This window comes from Cervus canadensis, chromosome 5 (genome assembly GCF_019320065.1).
Source record: "Cervus canadensis isolate Bull #8, Minnesota chromosome 5, ASM1932006v1, whole genome shotgun sequence".
NCBI classification, from domain to species: domain Eukaryota; kingdom Metazoa; phylum Chordata; class Mammalia; order Artiodactyla; family Cervidae; genus Cervus; species Cervus canadensis.
In genome coordinates, this window is record NC_057390.1 from 89,622,494 (window position 1) to 89,641,570 (window position 19,077).

Genomic DNA, 19,077 nt, shown 5'->3' on the forward strand with positions numbered 1-19,077 from the left:
ACCATAGCATTTATGTACTAAGTATCTTATTATGTGTTAGGCATTCTGCCAGGTGTTCACTGGCTGGTCGCCTTTATTTTCTGCATAATAATGATAACCATAACTGTCCTTTACTGAGTCCTTACTCAACTCCTTACATTAACCCCCGCTCTCCCAAGCATGAACGAGAGTCTCAGAGAGGTAGGGTGAGTTGCCCAAGGTCACAGAGCTAGAATGGAAGGGGCTATGCCCCATCTCAAACCAATCCTTGTCTGAGCGCCAACTTACCCCCTTACCTGGTACCCTATGCCACTCCTACAACTACCCTCTGGGATGGGTGTGAGAGATAAGCAAACTGAGTTTTGACAAGGTTAAGTTATGGTTCAAGGTCATTCCAGCAAAGTATCAGAGGGGCCTGGAGCTTAGCCCAGGTCTGGTCTTGGCGAGGCACTGGACAAATAGGAGGGTCACAAAAGGGGAGAGTCTGGTGGGGTTGAGGAATAGGGCTAAGGTCCCCACCAGGAGGGCAGAGGTCCAGGGCTCGGCTCCAGTCTCATCAGAAGAAATAAAAGCTGGGAAGAGAACCTTCCTGGGGCTCCCCTCCACCCCAGAGGCACCATCCACCTGTCTGGTACAGCACAATCATTTCTAGATCATACCTGAGTGTTAGTCACTCAGTTGTGTCCAACTCTTTGCAACCCCATGGACTGTAGCCCACCAGGCTCCTGCATCTATGGGACTTCCCAGGCAAGAATACTAGTGTGAGCTGCCATTTCCTTCTCCAGGGGATCTTCCTGACCTAGGGATCGAACCTGGGTCTCCCGCATCGTAGATGGATTCTTTACCATCTGAGCCACCTGTCTCACCTTAATCCTCTAAGGAAAGGACCCTCATAACCTCCTTTTAGTGGATGAGGAAACTGAGGCAGAGGGAGGTTCGGTAACTTACACAGCTTGGTGCTGCACAGGCACAAGGTCAGTGTGGATCCCATAGTCGCTGTACCTCTTTCTGTGTGCAGTCTCTCTGTCCATCTCCCCCTCAAGGCCACAGGCTCCTGGGGAGCCGATGTCTTATCCTCGGACACCCAGCTCAAGGCCTGGCTCATAGAGGTTTATTGGATGGACAGAGAATTGTGCTATCTCTGCCCTCTCGGCCTGGTGTGCGGAGAAATCGACTTCGCACAAGAACACAGCATCCGCCGTGAAATCTCAAGGCTGCCAGATGCCCCTTTGTGCTTGCCCTGAGGTTGCTGAGACTAGAGGCAAGAACCAGCTCAAATCGAGACAAAATGCATTTGTGGTTTTGAAGGAAAGTCGTTAGAAGACAGAATCTGTCTTCCAAGGCCAAGGTTGCTCCAATTCCGTTTACTTAAAGTAGAAGAAGACAATCCTGCCCCGGTGAGTCTGGACTGGCTTGCAGGAAGGAGCGTTTTGGTTTTTTTTTGCTGAGTATCCACCGTGGACCGCAGGAGAGAGCAGGCGGGAGGCCGTGGAGCCAAAGCAAACATTCTGAAGTCAGAGATAATGGGAGAAGGTGGGAGGAATGGGAATAGGTTTGGAGGCCAAGCAGGAAGCAGGTCTGAGAGGAAGGGTGGGAAAGCAGGAAGCTTCCCGTGCTCTAATGAAAAGATGGCCCTCCTGAGTTTGGGGGGCAGGTCCGGCTGGAGCCGGGCTGGCTGACAAGAGCTTGAGCCCACCCTGCTCCGGCAGCCTCTTCCCGGCCTGCCCCCTCCCTGCCACCCTGCCCGGGAGCCTGAGGGCTTCTTCTAACAGAGACGGCCCCATCCCCCAGCCTCTGTCCTTCCGTGTGGCTCCCTGTCGCCGCTCCCTTAGAGAACCATGGGGCATCTCAGGCTTCCGCAGCCACATGCCGGCCCAGCCCTCCGCGCCCTTTCAGCTTTCATCACCTCCTCTCTATGGCACCACCCTGGGATCCAACACACCCACCTGCCTGCTCTTCCCTAAATGAACTCTACCTTTCCCAGCCCTTGCAGTTCTTTCTGCGCCCCCCACGCCCACCCGCAGCTGTCTTGCCTCCTCAAATAGCATCTCGAGGGACTCTTCTCCACTTGTTGAATCTCCCTAAGTGTCTTCCCGGAGCCAGCCATGCACCAAACACTCAGTAATTGCAGGAGAACTAATCACGTGGCCAGAATGCTGGAGACCGGAGGGTTCTGGACAAGCCCCCTGTCCCATTAGCTCTTACACGGCTGGATGTCTTAGGCTGGGGTCCCCGGGAAGCAGCCTCTGAGAAAAGGATTGGGGTCCTAACAGTGCATGTGGGAGGTGAGTGTCGGTACAGGATGCCTTCAGAAGCAGGGCTCCGCCCCAGCCCGGAGCTTCTGGGAAGGGGGACGAAACACCGCTTAAGAGTTGCAGCCACTTCGAGGGGCAAGGACGCTGGTTAAGTGCCTGCCATCGCCCCTTCACCTTGACTGAGGGCAGTGCTGGGGTGTTTACCCCTGGGCACCTGTGGCCAGCTCCTGGTCACACAGCTTCTCACAGCAGGACCCCCGGGGGCAGGCTCCAGATGAGCGGGAGGGGCCAGAGTGGGCAGTGAGCATCTTTGCCTCCAGACGTGGGCTCTGCTCTGCCTGCCTTTGCCCCTTTGCCTGTGCTGCTCCCACGCCTGGACGGCCCTCTTCTGGGCCTCTCCCACCAGCAGGGGAATTCCTGCGCCTCCAGAGGAGGCATCTCCTGACCCACCCCAGGGCAGCCAGCGAGTCTCCGCACGGCCCCACTCTCCCCCGTGTGTGGTTCCCCCAGCACCGACCCTGTGTTATCACTGTGTCCACGAGGGACCCCGGGCCCCATCGGCCTGCCCCTCTGACCTGCAGGGCCCTGTGAAGGTGGGGTCTCCCTCTGGTTCATCTGCATCCCTAGCACCCAGCAGAGTGGAGGTGTCCAGTGAGTGAATAATTGAGTGAATAAGCAACAATAATTAATCGAGTGCTTACTACCTGCTAGACTCTGATGTAAATTCTTTACACGTGATGACATTTAATCCACACGGCCACCTAGGAGGGAGGGGTTGTGACTATCACCAACATCCAGAGGAGGCACCCAAACCACAGAGGACCTAAGAGGCTTGCCCAGGGCCCTGCAGCTCTAAGTGGCCGAGTGGGGCATGGTTGGCGGGACCTCCTCTGGTCCCTCAGGAGCACCACGCCCCCACCAGCTGGGTGAGAATAGAGACCCAGCTGGCTGAGGGCTCCTCCAGGCCACCCCGTGCTGGGGGGATGGTGAGACAGGGGAACGAAGGAGCCTGCAGAGAGGGGCCTGGAGTCGGCCCTCCCAAGAGCCAGGAAACTGCCCAGGCCCTGGATAAATGGAGCTGAATGTGGGGGTCCTCCTGTGAGGAGCAGCCTGGGTGGGTGTGAAGGGTGGTATGGTTTCCCAGCCAGACGGCCCCTAACAGGCTTCTCAGCTGCTTCTCATCCACGATCCCTGGTGCCCCTCAGGACCCCCCGCTCCAGCCCCAGTGACGTGGGGAGATACGGGCTAGCGGGGTCATTCTAGGGTCGCAACCAGAGCTGGGGCTTCACATGACAGGTGTGTGACTCTGACGGTGGCGCTCTTTCCACCTGTGTCTCAGGCCTCAGTCAGGGCAAACCTGCCTTCCCTGGGGGCGGAGAGAGAGAAGGGGGAGAGAGAGAGAGTGCACCAGCCTTAAGTCAGGCTCTCAGTATGTATCAGAAAAACCTCATTCCATTGTCATCACAGCCTTATGAGAATAGGATCATTACCTTCCTTTCAGATTTGAAGGAACGGAGGCCCAGAGAGGTTAGGTAACACAGCCAAAGACACGGAGCCAGGGACTGGAGAGCTAGCAAGGGGACCCAGTTTGAAAAGGCCCCAAAGTGTAAAATCTAACAGGTAGATAGAAGAGGACACTGGAGGGATTGTAAATTAAGTTTGGCCAAATTGGATTCGGCGGCTGCACTGTTTACCTACAACCTACTAATCTATATGCACTTCATGCCAGAGATTCCTCACACCACAGGAGACAGGCTGCCCGAGAGACCTGCAACTCAGACAGCAGGCATGAAGTATACAGCTAAGGTCATGAATAAGAGGAGGATACACACTCCTGTGGCCAGAAGCAGCTGATGGCTGGCCGCTGACACAGTGGTCCCTAAGGCTTGAGCCGTAAGAGATGCCAAGGGTCTGGGCAGCAACCCCTGGGGGTCAGGAGGAGGGCAGGGATGCATGAAGGCATCTCAGAGGACAAGACATGTTTCTGTTAGCCGCTGAAATCCCAACTGTTTCATGAAATTTTATCTGGCCTCTGGGGGAAGAAATAGCTGTGCTCCAACAAAGGCAAAAGCACAGAGGCAGAAGGGGAAAAAAGAACTAGTCTCTTAAAATGCAGAGGTTGGAAGTGGTTTCCAGAGGCTGCACTGAGATAAACTCAGCGGTAAAAGAGACATCCGTTCAGGGGATGACCGTTCCATGGTCATCCCAGGGCAGGTCTGGGAAAGATGTTTTTCTCAATGATGTGACAGTGAACTTGTAGCAACTGCTGTTAAGAGTCAGCTGTTAAGCAGAGCTGAAATTCTCCTTATTCCATTAGAAAGCTTTGGAATTAATAGGGAATCCACCATGCAGGGTGGAATGCACTTAACAAATACCAAAGGCATTTAAAAATTTAAGACTAAAGGTTACAACTGTATTTTATCTTTGCAGAGTTTCCCAAACACTTTCACTTGCATTAAAACACAGGAGCTGCAGAATCTTAACAGGGCAGAAGAGTGGCCAGCATTACACATTTTCTTTTTAAAAAACAAACAAACAGAAATTTTTTTGAGGGGGTGGAATTCCCTGGTGGTCTGTGGTTAGGACTCCATACTTCCACTACAGGGGGCAAGGGTTCGGCCAAAAAACAAAAAGCCCCCAAAACTAGCTTCTTCCAAGATATAATTCACATACCATACAGTTCATCCATTTAAAATGTACAGTTCATTAGTTTTTAGAATATTCACAGAGTTGTGCAAGCACTACCACTATCTAATTTCAGAACACTTTCGAAAATAAACCCTGTATCCATTAGCAGTCATTCCAAATTCCTTCTTTCTCCCAGCCCCTGGCAACCACTAATCTACTTTCTGTCTCCACCGGCTTACCTATTCCAGACATTTCGTATTAATGGAATCATACAGTATGTGGTATTAATGGGTTGAATTGTGTCCCCTCCCCTCAACACACATTGAAGTCCTAACGCTCAGGATCTCAGAATGTGACCCGGTTTGGAGAGAGGGTTGTTGCAGATGTAATTAGTCAAAATGAGGTCTTGAGGGTGGACCAGTGACTGGTGTGCTTATAAAACGGGAAAATTTAGGGACCTCCCTGGTGATCCAGTGGTTAAGACTCCGAGCTCCCAGTGGAGGGGGTCCAGGTTCCATCCCTGGTCGGGAAACTAGATCCCACTTGCTGCAACTAAGACCCAGTGCAGCCAAATACAAATATACATACATACACATTTTTTTTTAAAGGGGGGAAATTTGGATAAAGGGAGATGGTTATGTGAAGATGAAGGCAGAGATTGAGGTGATGTACCTATAAGCCCAGGAATACAGCAGATTGCCAGCAAACCACAAGAAGCCAGGAGGGGCATGAACAGATTCCCTCAGAAGAAAGCAAAACTGCTGACCCCTTGATCTTGGGTTTCGAGCCTCCCTCCAGAAGCAGGAGGCGATATATTTCTGTTGTTTAAGCCGCCCATCCTGTGCTGTTTTGTTACAGCAGCCCTAGCAAATGAACCGGAGAAGGCAATGGCACCCCACTCCAGTACTCTTGCCTGGAAAATCCCAGGGACGGCGGAGCCTGGTAGGCTGCAGTCCATGGGGTTGCAAAGAGTCAGACACGACTGAGCAACTTCACTTTTCACTTTCATGCATTGGAGAAGGAAATGGCAACCCACTCCAGTGTTCTTGCCTGGAGAGTCCCATGGACGGAGGAGCCTGGTAGGCTGCAGTCCATGGGGTCGCAAAGAGTCAGACACGACTGAGCGACTTCACTTTTCACTTTCATGCATTGGAGAAGGAAATGGCAACCCACTCCAGTGTTCTTGCCTGGAGAATCCCAGGGACGGCGGAGCCTAGTGGGCTGCCGTCTATGGGGTCGCACAGAGTCAGACATGACTGAAGCGACTTAGCAGCAGCAGCAGCAGATGAATACACAGGGTCTTTAGTATCCGGCTTCCTTCATGTGGAACCATGTTTTCTAGGGTCATCCATGTTGCAGCATATGTCGGTGTTTCATTCCTTTGATGATCAAATCATATATTCTTTTATTTTTTTGGCCACGCCATGTGGCATGTGAGATCTTGGTTCCCCAGTCAGGCATTGAACCCCTGACCTCTGCATTGGAAGTGTGGAGTCTTAACCACTGGGCTGCCAGCGAAGTCCCCAAATCATATTCTACTGTATGGATTTTATTTATCCATTCACCAGTTGATGGAATATGGGTTTCATTTGCTATTATGAAAAATGCTGCTATGAACATCCTTGTACAAGTTTTAATGTGGACATATGTTTTCATTTCTCTTGAGTATAGACCTATATTTCTCTTTTCCAGCTGTGGATCCTAGGCCCCCATGAGACAACTTGCCCAAGGTTACTGGCTAGACCATGGAAAAACTGTCCCTCCAACTTAGATCTGTTTGATTTTGAACTCAGAGGTCTTTTAACTCTTATTAGGTTAGACACACTCACACTCTTGCAAATTTATTGACATGTACACACATTACCCCCACACACAACAGACAGTCCTTGGAGCCCGCTGCTTTGGCCAGGGTACAGAAATTCAACAAAATCTATCATCAAACAGAAGTGATGCGATGCTGAGGGAGATACCGAGACTCCCAAAGAATAAATAAGTCAGGACATTGATTTGAATATTACCGAGGGAAAGACCAAAAACATTTAAAGGGGAATAAAGAGATTAGTGATCAGCCAATGGCTCAAATGTGGTCTCCCGTAGCGCGCACACAACTTCTATCGATTGCGACGAGGTTTCTGGAAACAAAAGCAATTTACCAGAAGAATAGTACGCGAGTCAAAGATGTTTATGTGAAGAGAGACTCATTTGAAATCTGTCCGGGGCTCTGCTCTCACCATCCAGTTACTCAGCGAGGGCGGGAGTAGCTTACATAAGCAAACTGGCCTCCGATGGGGCGAGCACAGGAAGATTTGATTTCACCGTTTCTGTGAGCGAGCAGGATCAGAAGCTATTCTGAGCGGCCTCAAAGGAAAAGAGCCAGAAATCATAAATAAAGAAGAAGTCAAGCGTGTCCAGTGGCCATATCAAATGTGACATTCCGGCAGAATGTGTGAACATGGTATCTTTCAAGCTGCTGATTCTTAAAAAAAAAAAAAAAAATACCTTAATTCCCAGTGACAATAGCATTCACTGCAGTTAAAACCTAACAGAAGGCAAAGCAATGTGGGGCATAAAGAAAAAAGTAACACTTGGAGGAATGCAACATTCAGCCTTTCATTTAACAGATATTTATTTTCGATATCCTCTGCCTGTCATTCTGGCCCCACTGTTCTCGAGTCAGTCGCCCTGCTTCATTTTTTCCCGTACTTTCTTATTGCTCCCTGACCATACATTATATGTTTATTCGCTTATGGCCTGTGATGGTTAATTTCATGTGTCAGTGTGACTGGGTCATGGGGTACCCAGGTATTTGGTCACATGTTTTCCCGAGTGTGCTGCAACAGTGTTTTTGGAGGAGATGAACATTTGAATCAATGGACTTTAACTAAAGCAGGTTGTTCTCCCTAATGTGGGTGGCCCTCATCCGGTCAATGAAGAGCCGAGTAGAAGAGACAGAGGAAGAGGGAAATCTGCCTCCCTGGCTGTTTGAGTGAGGACATTGGCTTTTTCTACCCTCAGGCTGGAATCTACACCACGTGCTCTACTGAATTTCAGGCATTTGGGCTCAGGCTGGAATTATATCACAGGCTTTCCTGGGTCTCCAGTTTGACAAATGCAGATTTGGGGGGTTCTTAACCTCCATAATTGTATGAGCCAATTCCTTACAGTAAATCACTTGCTATAAATACAGATAGAGATGATAGAGACAGAGGTATAGATGTGTACGGATATATATTCCATTGGTTCTGTTTCTCTGGGGAACCCTAGTACGTGGCCCATCTCCCCTACTGGAATGTAAGTTACCTCATCTCACTTCCAGGTGATGGCTCCAGCCTCCTAATTCATCTCTCTGGTTCTCTTTTCGCCTCCTCCTCAATTCATTTTCCACCAACTGGGAGGTCATTCTCCTGCTCTAAGTCACCAGGGTTTCCTCTGGGGTCCGGAGGGCCACAGAGTAGAGAGGGCCAGGCTCCCTGTTCTGGAGGCCTGACATCTGGCAGCCACAGATGGACACGCTTTCTGCCCGGCTCTCTGACCCAGGTGACTTGACTTTTCTCAGGGGCCCTCTGTCTCAGAGATGCTCACCCCCCTGATCACTCCCTTACCCACCTGTCAGCCAAACTGGGCCTCTCTGCTCCTTGCCTCCCTCCAAGAAGGTAGGAGTCACACAAGTCCAGCTCAGGCTTCTCAACAGGTCAGCCTTGTCCCCAACGCCTGGTAACAAGCTCAAGCATGTACTCAGCTCACTCGCTGGCACACTCTAAGTGCTCAAAGGCGGGTAGCACTTATTTAATAGCAGCTTTATTGAGATTATAATTCACACACTACAAAATTCACCCTTTAAAGTGTGAGATTCAGTGATATACTCAGAGTTGGGCAACCGTTACCACTACCTCTTTTAAGAACATTTTATCACCACCAAAGAAACCCTGTTGCCATGAACAGTCCCCTGTTCTTTCTCCCCTCTCTCCAGTCCTCCCTGGTAACCACTAATCTGCTTCTCGTCTCCATGGATTTACCTATTCTGGATATTTCATATAAAAAGAATCATACAGCATGGGGTCTTTTGTGTTTGGCTTCTTTAATTTAGCATCATGTTTTAAAGGTTTATCCATGTCGTGGCATGTCTCAGTCATGCAATCTTTTCTAATTGCCAAACATTATTCTATTGTATGGATAGATCACATTTTGTTTCTTCAGTCCCTCATTTGACAGACGTTGGGTTGTTTCTGCCTTTTGGCTATTACAAAAAAATGCTTCTGCAAACATTCATGGACAAGTTTTTGTGTGGACAAATGTGTGGATGTGGGCAAGTACACAGTAGTGGAATTGCTGGATCATATGGTCACAGTATATTTAACTATCTAAGGACATGCCAAACTGTTTTCAAAAGTGGTTGCAGCATTTTACATTCCCACCAGCCATGTGGCAGGGTTCTAATTTCTCAACACTTGTTATTTTCTGTATTTGTTTTAGCTAGCCTTGTGGACACAGTGCATAATATTCATTGTGGGAACTGGGGTAGATGTTGTGTGCTCAAGAGCCCACCCAGCCTCCCTATTGCCCGTCCTTCACCATACTGACCCATCTCAGTCGCCAGATTCCTACTTGGCTTCCACCTAGCATCCCTTATCCGTTTCCTGGCTCCATCCCTCACTTTCTCATACATCGAAACATCCTCCTCTCTGTGCTGTTGGTAGTTTTACCACTCCAAACTAGATAAACATCTAGAACCAGGTACAGCTACCTGCCTGAGGAATATGACTGCTGTCTGGACCTTCTGGTGTTTGAAACCAATGTTCTTGGTTATGGACTCCACCCCATACTGAGCCCAAGTACTCTGTCCCTTTAGATACCACAAGAGGAGACAGAATTAGCTCTGATTAAAGTCAGTTCAAGATACAGTTAATGAGGGACTTCCCTGGGGATCCAGTGGCTAAAACTCTGCACTCCCAATGCAGGGAGGACCTAGGTTCGATTCATGACCAGGGAACTAGAGCCCACATGCTGCAACTAAAGATCCTGCATGCTGCAACTTAGACCTGGTACAGCCAAAGAAATATTAAAAAAAAATAATAAGTGGAATTTCCCCAGGTAGTCAGTCCAGTGGCAAAGAATGCACCTGCCAATGTGGGAGACACAGGTTTGATTTCTGGTTGGGGAACTAAGATTCCACACACAACTGGGCAACTAAGCCCATACACCACAAGTATTGAGCCCACGTGCCCAGAGCCTGTCCTCTGCAACCAAAGAAGCCACTACAGTGAGAAGCCCACATTGCAACAATGAGTAGCATCCACTCAACACAACTAAAGCACCAACACAGCAATGAAGACCCAACACAGCCCCTCCACCCAAACAATAATGTAAAAAATACAAAACCCACAAAATAATGTATTTACAAAAAAAAAATCTTTAAAAAAAATACAGTCAACGATGCATGGCGACAGTGGTAATACTGGCTAACATTTATTTATTTGGCATTCCCCATAGGCCTGGTATACTGTGCTAAGCACTAACACATATGCTTTTTATCAATCTTTATGACAATCTTGTGAAGGAATACAGTTATTTCCATTTTACCAATGAGGAAATTCTGTTGAGAGGACGAATCACTTGCTCAAGGATACACAACATGCAATCACTACAGTGTAAGCCGTGGATCATCCAAGGCAGAATCTGAACGCTTACCTGGTATACTGTACCTCCCGATGCTTCGGAGATGAGCTAGGTGCAGTCCTGCTCTCCAGTTCCAGGTCCCAAAATCTGTAGTCGTTTCCTATTGATGCTGTATGTAACAAGTTAACAGAAACCGAGTTATACACAAGCTCCAAACAACAGAAATTAATTATCTTATAGTTCTGGGGGGTTCAAGTTCCCGATGGGTCTTGACGGGCTAGAATGAAGATGTGGGCAGGGCAGGGTGGGATTCTTTCTGGAGGCTCTAGGAGTGAATCCATTTTCTCATCTCCAGCCTCTCTAGGCTGCCTGTGTTCTTCTACTTGTGGCTCTTTTCTTCATCTTCAAAGTCAGCAACTTTTTCTGGTCTTTGGTTTTCCAATAATCTTTCTAGGATGGCCACGTTGGCTCTAAATTTGAGAAGTTCTAAGACTTTGAAACCCTATGGTTTTTTTGTTTTTTTTTTTAATTGAGCTCACCAGAGGACCAGAATGGGCCAAAGCTACCAAAACGTTCTCAACCCTTATTAAAAATGTAGAGGTGTCTTGACACAAGCTACAACATGTATGAACCTTGAAAACATTATGCTAAATGAAAGGTCACATATGGTATGATTCCATTTATATGAAATCTCCAGAGTAGGCAAATCTATAGAGACAGAAAGTAGACACATGATTGCCAAGGGTTGAAGGAGTTGAGGGGAAATAGTAAGGGACTAGTAGGTACAGGGTTTCTTTATGGAGTGATGAAAATATTCTGAAGTTAGTGGTGATGGTTGTACAACTGTGAATATACCACTGAACTGTATACTATAAAAGGATGAATTTTGTAGTATTGCAATAGGAAAAAACAAATCTGACTCCATATTGGATGTTTCTTTTACTTTAATCTTTGTATTCTATTGCTTTTGCTGCAAGTTAATCACCAAAGGCATGTTGTCTGTAAGCTTAAATTATACATAATGGCCCATCTCTGGGAACCCTGCCATCCAGGTAACGAGTGTCAAGCTAAAATATCGTTGTTCAACTTCTGACCAGGCCCACCTGTGAAGGGTGGAGGGAGGGAAGAAATCAACACACCGCCTACAGAGCCTAGCTGGAACCAGGACTTTACTCCCTCCCCTCCTAGGAGCCTGAATTCTAACACAGAGAAGATGGCTCTTTGGGATATTTATCCACCATCTTCTCAGTCTACTGGCTTCCCAAATAAAAATAAAGTCGCTATTCCTTGCCCCAACAACCCCTCTCTCCATTTACTGGTGAGCAGTATAAGCTTATTTGTGAGTTACATCTCAATAAGGCTTTTAAAAATGTGGTAATTGTAAAAGGTGTTCTTGGGACACAAGGTCTCTTAGTCAAATCTGGGCTCTCCAGAGGATGCGATGGAAGACGCTGCTGCTGCTGCTAAGTCGCTTCAGTTGTGTCTGACTCTGTGTGACCCCATAGACGGCAGCTCACCAGGCTCCCCTGTCCCTGGGATTCTCCAGGCAAGAACACTGGAGTGGGTTACCATCTCCTCCAATGCACAAAAGTGAAAAGTGAAAGTGAAGTCGCTCAGTCTTGTCCGACTCTTAGTGACCCCATGGACTGAAGCCTGCCAGGCTCCTCCGTCCACGGGATTTTCCAGGCAAAAGAGTACTGGAGTGGGGTGCCATTGGCTTCTGCGGCAATGGAAGATGAGTTAGTGTCAAATGAAGGAAGACAGAAAGAGTATTCAGGCAGAGGGAGCGTGGCGGTGTGAATAAGTATGGCCTGTTGATGAGCCTTGTTAGATGAAGGGACAGATGGATGGACAGATGAGTGAATGAATGAATAGTGGAGGGAGGGTGGATAGATGGTAGATGAATGGAGGTGGGTCAGTGGATGCAGTGGCAACATAGGCACGCATAACCTAATTATCTTATCTTATCCAATAGTTATCTCAGCCTTTACAGTGTAGTCCCTTGAGGTTTGGGTCAGGAATTTAGGGAATGTCAAAGATGAAAGACACAATATGCCCCCTGGGGAGTCTGCAGTCCTGAGTGCAGAGTTGTGGAACCACATTACTCTTGCTGCTAGGGGACCTCCCAGGAGAGTGACCAATGGTTACATTTAGGAACAGACAGGAGGAACTAGAGAAGAAGGTGGAATCAGAGAGCCAGGCAGGAACCAGCCTGGGGCAGCCTTACCAATCAGCTCTGTAGGGAAAAAGAAGCAATGGATCAGGACACCCTCAAGGTGGCATGTTGTCTGGGGAGGGCCCCAGCATTAGACTTAGGAGACCTGCATCCTTTCCCCCTTTCTGCATTTGAATCCCTGTATGACTACAGGCTGGACACTAACTCTCTGGACTCCACTTCCTTGTCTGTTTGATAACTCACCACTTCACGGCAAAAAGGAGGAGAAAAAGTGGAAGCAGTGACAGATTTTATTTTCTCAGGCTCCAAAATCACCGTGGACAGTGACTGCAGCTATGAAATTAAAAGACGCTTGCTCCTTAGAAGGAAGGCTACGACAAACCTAGATAATGTCTGAGAGAGACATTGCTTTGCCCACAAAGGTCCGTATAGTTAAAGCTATGATTTTTCAAGTAGTCATGTATGGATGTGAGAGTTGGACTATAAAGAAGGCTGAGCGCTGAAGAACTGATGCTGTCTAATTGTGAAGTTGAAGAAGGCTCTCGAGAGTCCCTTGGACTGCAAGGAGATCAAGCCCATCAGTCCTAAAGGAAATCAACCTTGAATATTCATTGGAAGAACTGATGTTGAAGCTCCAGTATTTTGGTCACCTGATGCGAAGAGCTGATTTATAAGAAAAGACCCTGATGCTGGGAAAAATAGAAGGCAAGAGGAGAAGAGGGTGGCAGAGGATGAGATAGATAGCATCACCGACTCAATAAACATGAATTTGAGCAAACTCAGGGAGACAGTGGAGGACAGAGGAGCTTGGCGTGGGGCAGTCTATGGGATTGCAAAGAGTCAGATATGACTGAGCGACGGAATAATACACGAATGATAACAAATGTGAGCTTGAAAGTTTCAAAGGCCTTCAGTGAAACGGAGTTGGTGGGGTTTTGAGACTCAGCAAAGCAAGGGCAGAAACATTTCAAATCAGTGCCAGGCAGTGTGGTACAGAGGAAAGAGCATAACCCCTGGCCTTGGATGGTATTGGACTCTCATCCAGCCTCACCCCTTACCAGACTCAACGTCTTGGGCTAGTGCCTTAACTTTCCAAGCCTAACTTCCCTCATTTGTGCAACAAGGTTATTAATGCTTATCTCACAGAGTTGTTGGGAAGACTTAAGTAAACTAAAAACTGTATGGACAGCACTCGACATATGTCAACTTTTTAAAGTGTTAGTTCCCATCCCTGATTTTCTCTCTCTCTGCTTAGTGCACATATTTTAGGTCTTAATCTGCACCATGTTCCCTCTTCCTCTGAGAAGACCCAGCGCCAGAGTTGAGCCCCAGCAGCCATGAGTGTTACATAACCCTGGTCCCTTGGTCATAGTTGATTGGACTCTGCTGGGTGCCTGAATCAGCAAGTGACATATTTGAGAGTCAAATTTGCTTGAGGAAACAAAGGACAGAAAGAAGGAAGAAGAGAAGTTTCCTTCATGTCTTGACTTAATTTGGTCAGCTTCTCACCAAGGTTTTGGGTACCTCTCTAGATTTATCCCCGAGGCTGAAGGCCTGACTGATGTCACCATATCACAGAAGGTCTTCCCTGTGGTCTGCCCCTGACAAGGACCCCTCTGAAGAAGAGAGGGTTCAGGGGCAGACAAGAGGAAGGACCCTGCTGAGATGTGCTGACCTTGGCCAGGAATGGCCTCCTCTTGCTGGGCCAGAGATTCATGGGGCGGGGTGCAAGGCAGCCTTAAGGACTAGCAGTGATGCAGGTGGTCCCTGAGGGTTCCTGATAAGGATGCTCAGGACAACAACGAAGACTGGAATCTAAGCCTCCTGACTCCATTTTGTGCAGACAGGCCCTTGAGGGTCCAGTGCTGCTCTGGTGCCAGGCCATGGGGCGCCATCTGCCAAAGCAGGTCTGCTCTAGGGCCCCCCCAGGCTGGCTCCCCGATCTCAGCCATCGTGCTCCCTGCTTCACCCCCCCCAGTGCCCCTCTCCTACCTTTATCCCATCTCCTGGCTGCCGCCACCACCACTTCTTATTCATTCTTGGCTTTCAGTCTCTGCTCTCTGTGTCTCTTGGCTTCTGGCCTTGCAAAAACAGAGCTCTGCCTCTCTCCGGAGGCTGCCTCTCAAACCCCGAGAGGGAAGCACGTTGGCTCCTTTGGTCACTGTTATCTGTGCTCAGTACACAGGGCTCAGCCAGGCTCCTCCCCAGGCCACTGGCCCACCTGTGGGGTGGCTGCCTTTGTGTTGGAAGAAAGAAAGAAAGTGAAGTCACTCAGTTGTGTCCCGCTCTTTGTGACCCCATGGACTGTAGCCTAGCAGGTTCCTCTATCCATGGGATTTTCCAGGCAAGAATACTGGAGTGGGTTGCCGTTTCCTTCTCCAGGAGATCTTTTCGACTCAGGGATTGGACTCGGGTCTCCCGCATTGTAGGCAGATACTTTACCATCTGGGCCACCAGGAAAGCCTTTGTGTTGGGTATTCACCTTAATCCAGTGTGCAAGGGTGGGTCAGCCAGGCAGCTTTATTCTAGAAGGGGCCATGGGACTGGCAGCTCTCAGAGCGTGCTACATCTTTCTCTAACATACCTGGGGAAGGAGCAAATGAGATTGTGGAGGTGACTATGCTTTGAAAAGTATAATGGGCCTGCTGGCACAGAATATCTACGATTCACCACATTAACAAGGCTGTCATGCCGCTGCTCCTAGGGAAGTTTTGCTTCCCTAGGACTTGTGGCCAAGGGCAATGGGTACCGATGGCCCTGGTTTGTGATTTCCAAACCCCTCTCCAGGGAAGTTTCTGGGACAGCCAGCCCCCCTCCACCTCCTCCCACTAGTGCTGCTTCTTCGAGAACCCTCCTTACCTGCTTCTCTGCTGCGGCTCCTGTCTCTCTGGGCTCTCCCGACAAGGTGCACAGAGCCCCACACTGCCCGAGCGCTCCCAGGTGCTTGCACTTTAGAGCTCCTTCTACCGGACCTCGGAACATTCCCAACAGCTGGGGGAAGCAGCGCCCTCTTCAGCCTTGCCCACAGGGAGCAGGGGGAGGCGGCCCGGCCCTCACCACCTTCTAGCTCACATGTTCTGGCCTGTTGGAGAGAATACCTTTTCCTCTGTCAAGGTCCCAAATTCCAGAGAAAGGACCAAGGCTGGTTCAGCTGGGGTCAGAGGTCCATACCTGTGCAACCAGCTACAGCCAAAGGCCATGTCGGAACCATCTCCACAGAAAGGCAGTGGACAGATGACAGTGGAGGGGGTCGTCTAGGGCCAAGCCTTCACACGGAGGAACCCGCACATGTCACAGTCCTGTGCTACCAAATCTCTGATCTCTCTCCAGCACTTGAGCCAGTGACCCAGACTGGCATCAGTCACCCGGACTCTCTGCGCCTTGTGGAGCTTCCTGCCCACCTCGGGCCTTGGAGATAGGCTTTCTTCTCTCCCCCTCTTTCCTTTGACTGTTATTCTTTACACGTCACGGCTGGACTCTCAGCCCCTAATACCCTTCACTTGTTTTGGAATCCAAAGGATGAGGGGCGGGCAGGGTGGCCAGCTGATCAGATGGGCGACCCTGACATCTTAGAGTTCCCAGGCTGCTCTGTGGCTTAGGTCCCCTTCTCCTACCTCTAGATATATTCTTTTCTTCTTCTTTGCTAATAGCTATCCTGAGATAATAATTCACATACAATACAACTCATCACTTGTTTAAAGTGTACAATTCAATGTTTTGTTGCATATTTTGTGTTCACGATTACAAAACCATTACTCCAGTTTGCAACATCCCCCTCCAAATCCCCTTTAGCATCATTCACTTTTTTTTTTGCACCAATTCCTCCCCTCACGGCTATAGACAATCCCCAGTCTACATTCTGCCTGTACATATTCTTCTATGCCCAACATTTCATAAAAGGAATCATACAACATATGGTCTTTTGTGACTGGCTTCTTTCTTTTTTTATATTTTTGATTTTTATTTACTTATTTGGCTGTTTTTGGTTGTCCCATGCAAGATCTTCGATCTTCACTGCAGCACATGAACTCTTGGTTGCAGCCTGTGGGATATAGTTCCCTGACCAGGGATTGAACCCAGGTCCCCTGTGTTGGGGCCACCAGGGAAGTCCCTTGGCTTCTTTCACTTAGGAAGATTTTCAAGGTTTAATCACACTGTAGCAGATATCAGTACTTTATTTCCTGTTATGATGGAATAATATCCCATTGTATGGACAAAGCACATTTTTATTTATCCATTCACCAGCTGGCAGACAGTTGAGTTGTTTCTTCTTTTGGGCAATTATGAATGCTTCTGTGAAAATTCATGTAAAAGCTTCTGCATGGACACATTTTCATTTCTCCTGGGTATACAGCTAGGAGTAGAATGACTGGGTCATAGAGTAGCTCTACGTTCAACTTTTTGACAACCTGCCAGGCTGTTTTCCAAAGCAAGTGCACTATTTTGCATTTCCATCAGCAGTGTATGAGGGCTCCAAGTTCCCCACATCCTCGCCAACACTTGCAACTACTTGTCTTCTTGATTGCAGCATTGAGAAGTACTTACTGTCCATCCTCGAAGGACTTGCTCAGGGGCCAGCTCTTCTACGATCCCCTCCTCTCTCCCTGACTTCTCTCCTTGGACTCCCTGCCTCCTTATGATTCCATGAAATGGGACCTTTATAAAACTCCAGTGATGCCAAGGGAAGGCCTCCTGCTGGGGCCGGAGTCAGAACCCTCTGGCTCCATGTGATTTGAATGGAGATTAGTGAAAGTCCAAGCTAAACCAGCCCTCCAGAAGCTGCTGTCACAGGTGAAAGCTTCCATTAGAACTGTTCCTCTAGGACAAGGGGCTGGCCCTGAGCTTACTCAGGGCTCCATTGATTTGTAAAACAGAAACTCACTTAACTCCAGACAGAGACTTGTCAGGGGGCGGAGCAGTATTTGGCATTCATTCTCCATTATTCTGAAAACAGTACTTAGATCTTTTTTCTTTTTTCTTTTTTAAGTCCATTCTTCACCCTCTCTTAGTGTATTTGGTTTAGGTGGGCCTGGACCCGGCCAGAGGTAATGGCCCCTGTTTGGCCAATCACAATAATGGTTTAGGGTCACGTGACCAAATCTGGGCCAGTAATAACCAGTCCTGGGACCTTTTCTAGATGAGCCAATGAGTCAGCAGAAACACTCATCTGCAGAGGAAAAAAAGGAGGAGATATGCAGAGAAAAGGCAGGAATGGGAGATTGTGTGGCCTCAGGGAGAGAGGTCAAGAGAAAGAGATGTGGAGTCAGAGGCAGCCTTTTCATTCCTGTGGTTTCTGGCTGTGCTTTCTGCAGTGGATTCCATGACATTCCCCCTTGTTTTATAATACACCCCATTTTTAGTTGAAATTCTTCACTAGTCAAGATTCATTCAATTTTTTATGACATTCAATTTTGTATCAAATTAGCTTAAACAAGAAAAGGGAGATCTCTGGGCACACAACATTGGAAAACTCAAGGGACAAATCCAGGTATGGCAGAATTTAGAACCTCAAATGACATCACTGAGAAGTAGTCTCTTTCTCTGTGTTGGCTCCCTCATTAGGTAGGGTTTCCCAAGAGGTAGACAAGATGGCCCCAGAAACTCCAGGCTGCATAGAGACCCCTGAAAGATAGCACTTCTTTCCCAGTAGTTCAGTAAGCTTGGAGACAGATTCCCATTAGGCCCCAGATCTGCCAATGCTGTTGGTGCTGTTTGTGCATGCCTTGGTGATGTGTGTGTGCTCAGTTGTGTCAGATTCTTGGCAACCCTATGAACTATTGCCCACCAGGCTCCTCTGCCCATGGAATTTTCCAGGCAAGAATACTGGAGTCGGTTGCCATTTCCTCCTCAGGGGGATCTTCCCAACTCAGGGATTGAACCAGCGTCTCTTGCATTGCCAGGCAGATTCTTTACCACTGAGCTACCTGGGAAGCCTGTAGTGCTGTTTACTTTCAGCCTAATGGGGTTAGGGGAGAGGAGGAGGAGAGAAAGAGGAAGAAAGGCATAAAGTTTGTTTAGTACTATCAGCTTGGGGGTCACTGTTCAGCCCCTTTACTTGTGATGGAGCCCATTCACTTGTGATGGAGCCCATTCACAACCTCGGCTGACTGCCAGTAAAGGAGGGCCAATCATGTTCAAAGAATACTCCTGTTCCTGAGACTTTCTGGACTTGAATATGCAAAGATGGGCAGGATTTGGGACAGGGCCTGAGAAGGTTGAATTGTTCCGTCTAGGAAAGTAGGAAAATTTGGAGGGGGTTAATAATAATAGCTAACATTATTAACACTCTGCTGCTAAGGGCTTCCCATGGATTGCTTTATGAAATCCTCACCATGAATCCTGTTATCTTCAACTTTTATTATCCTCAAAGAAAAATGAAACTGATGTTCAGAGAGGTTAGGTAACTCTCATATTATCACATAG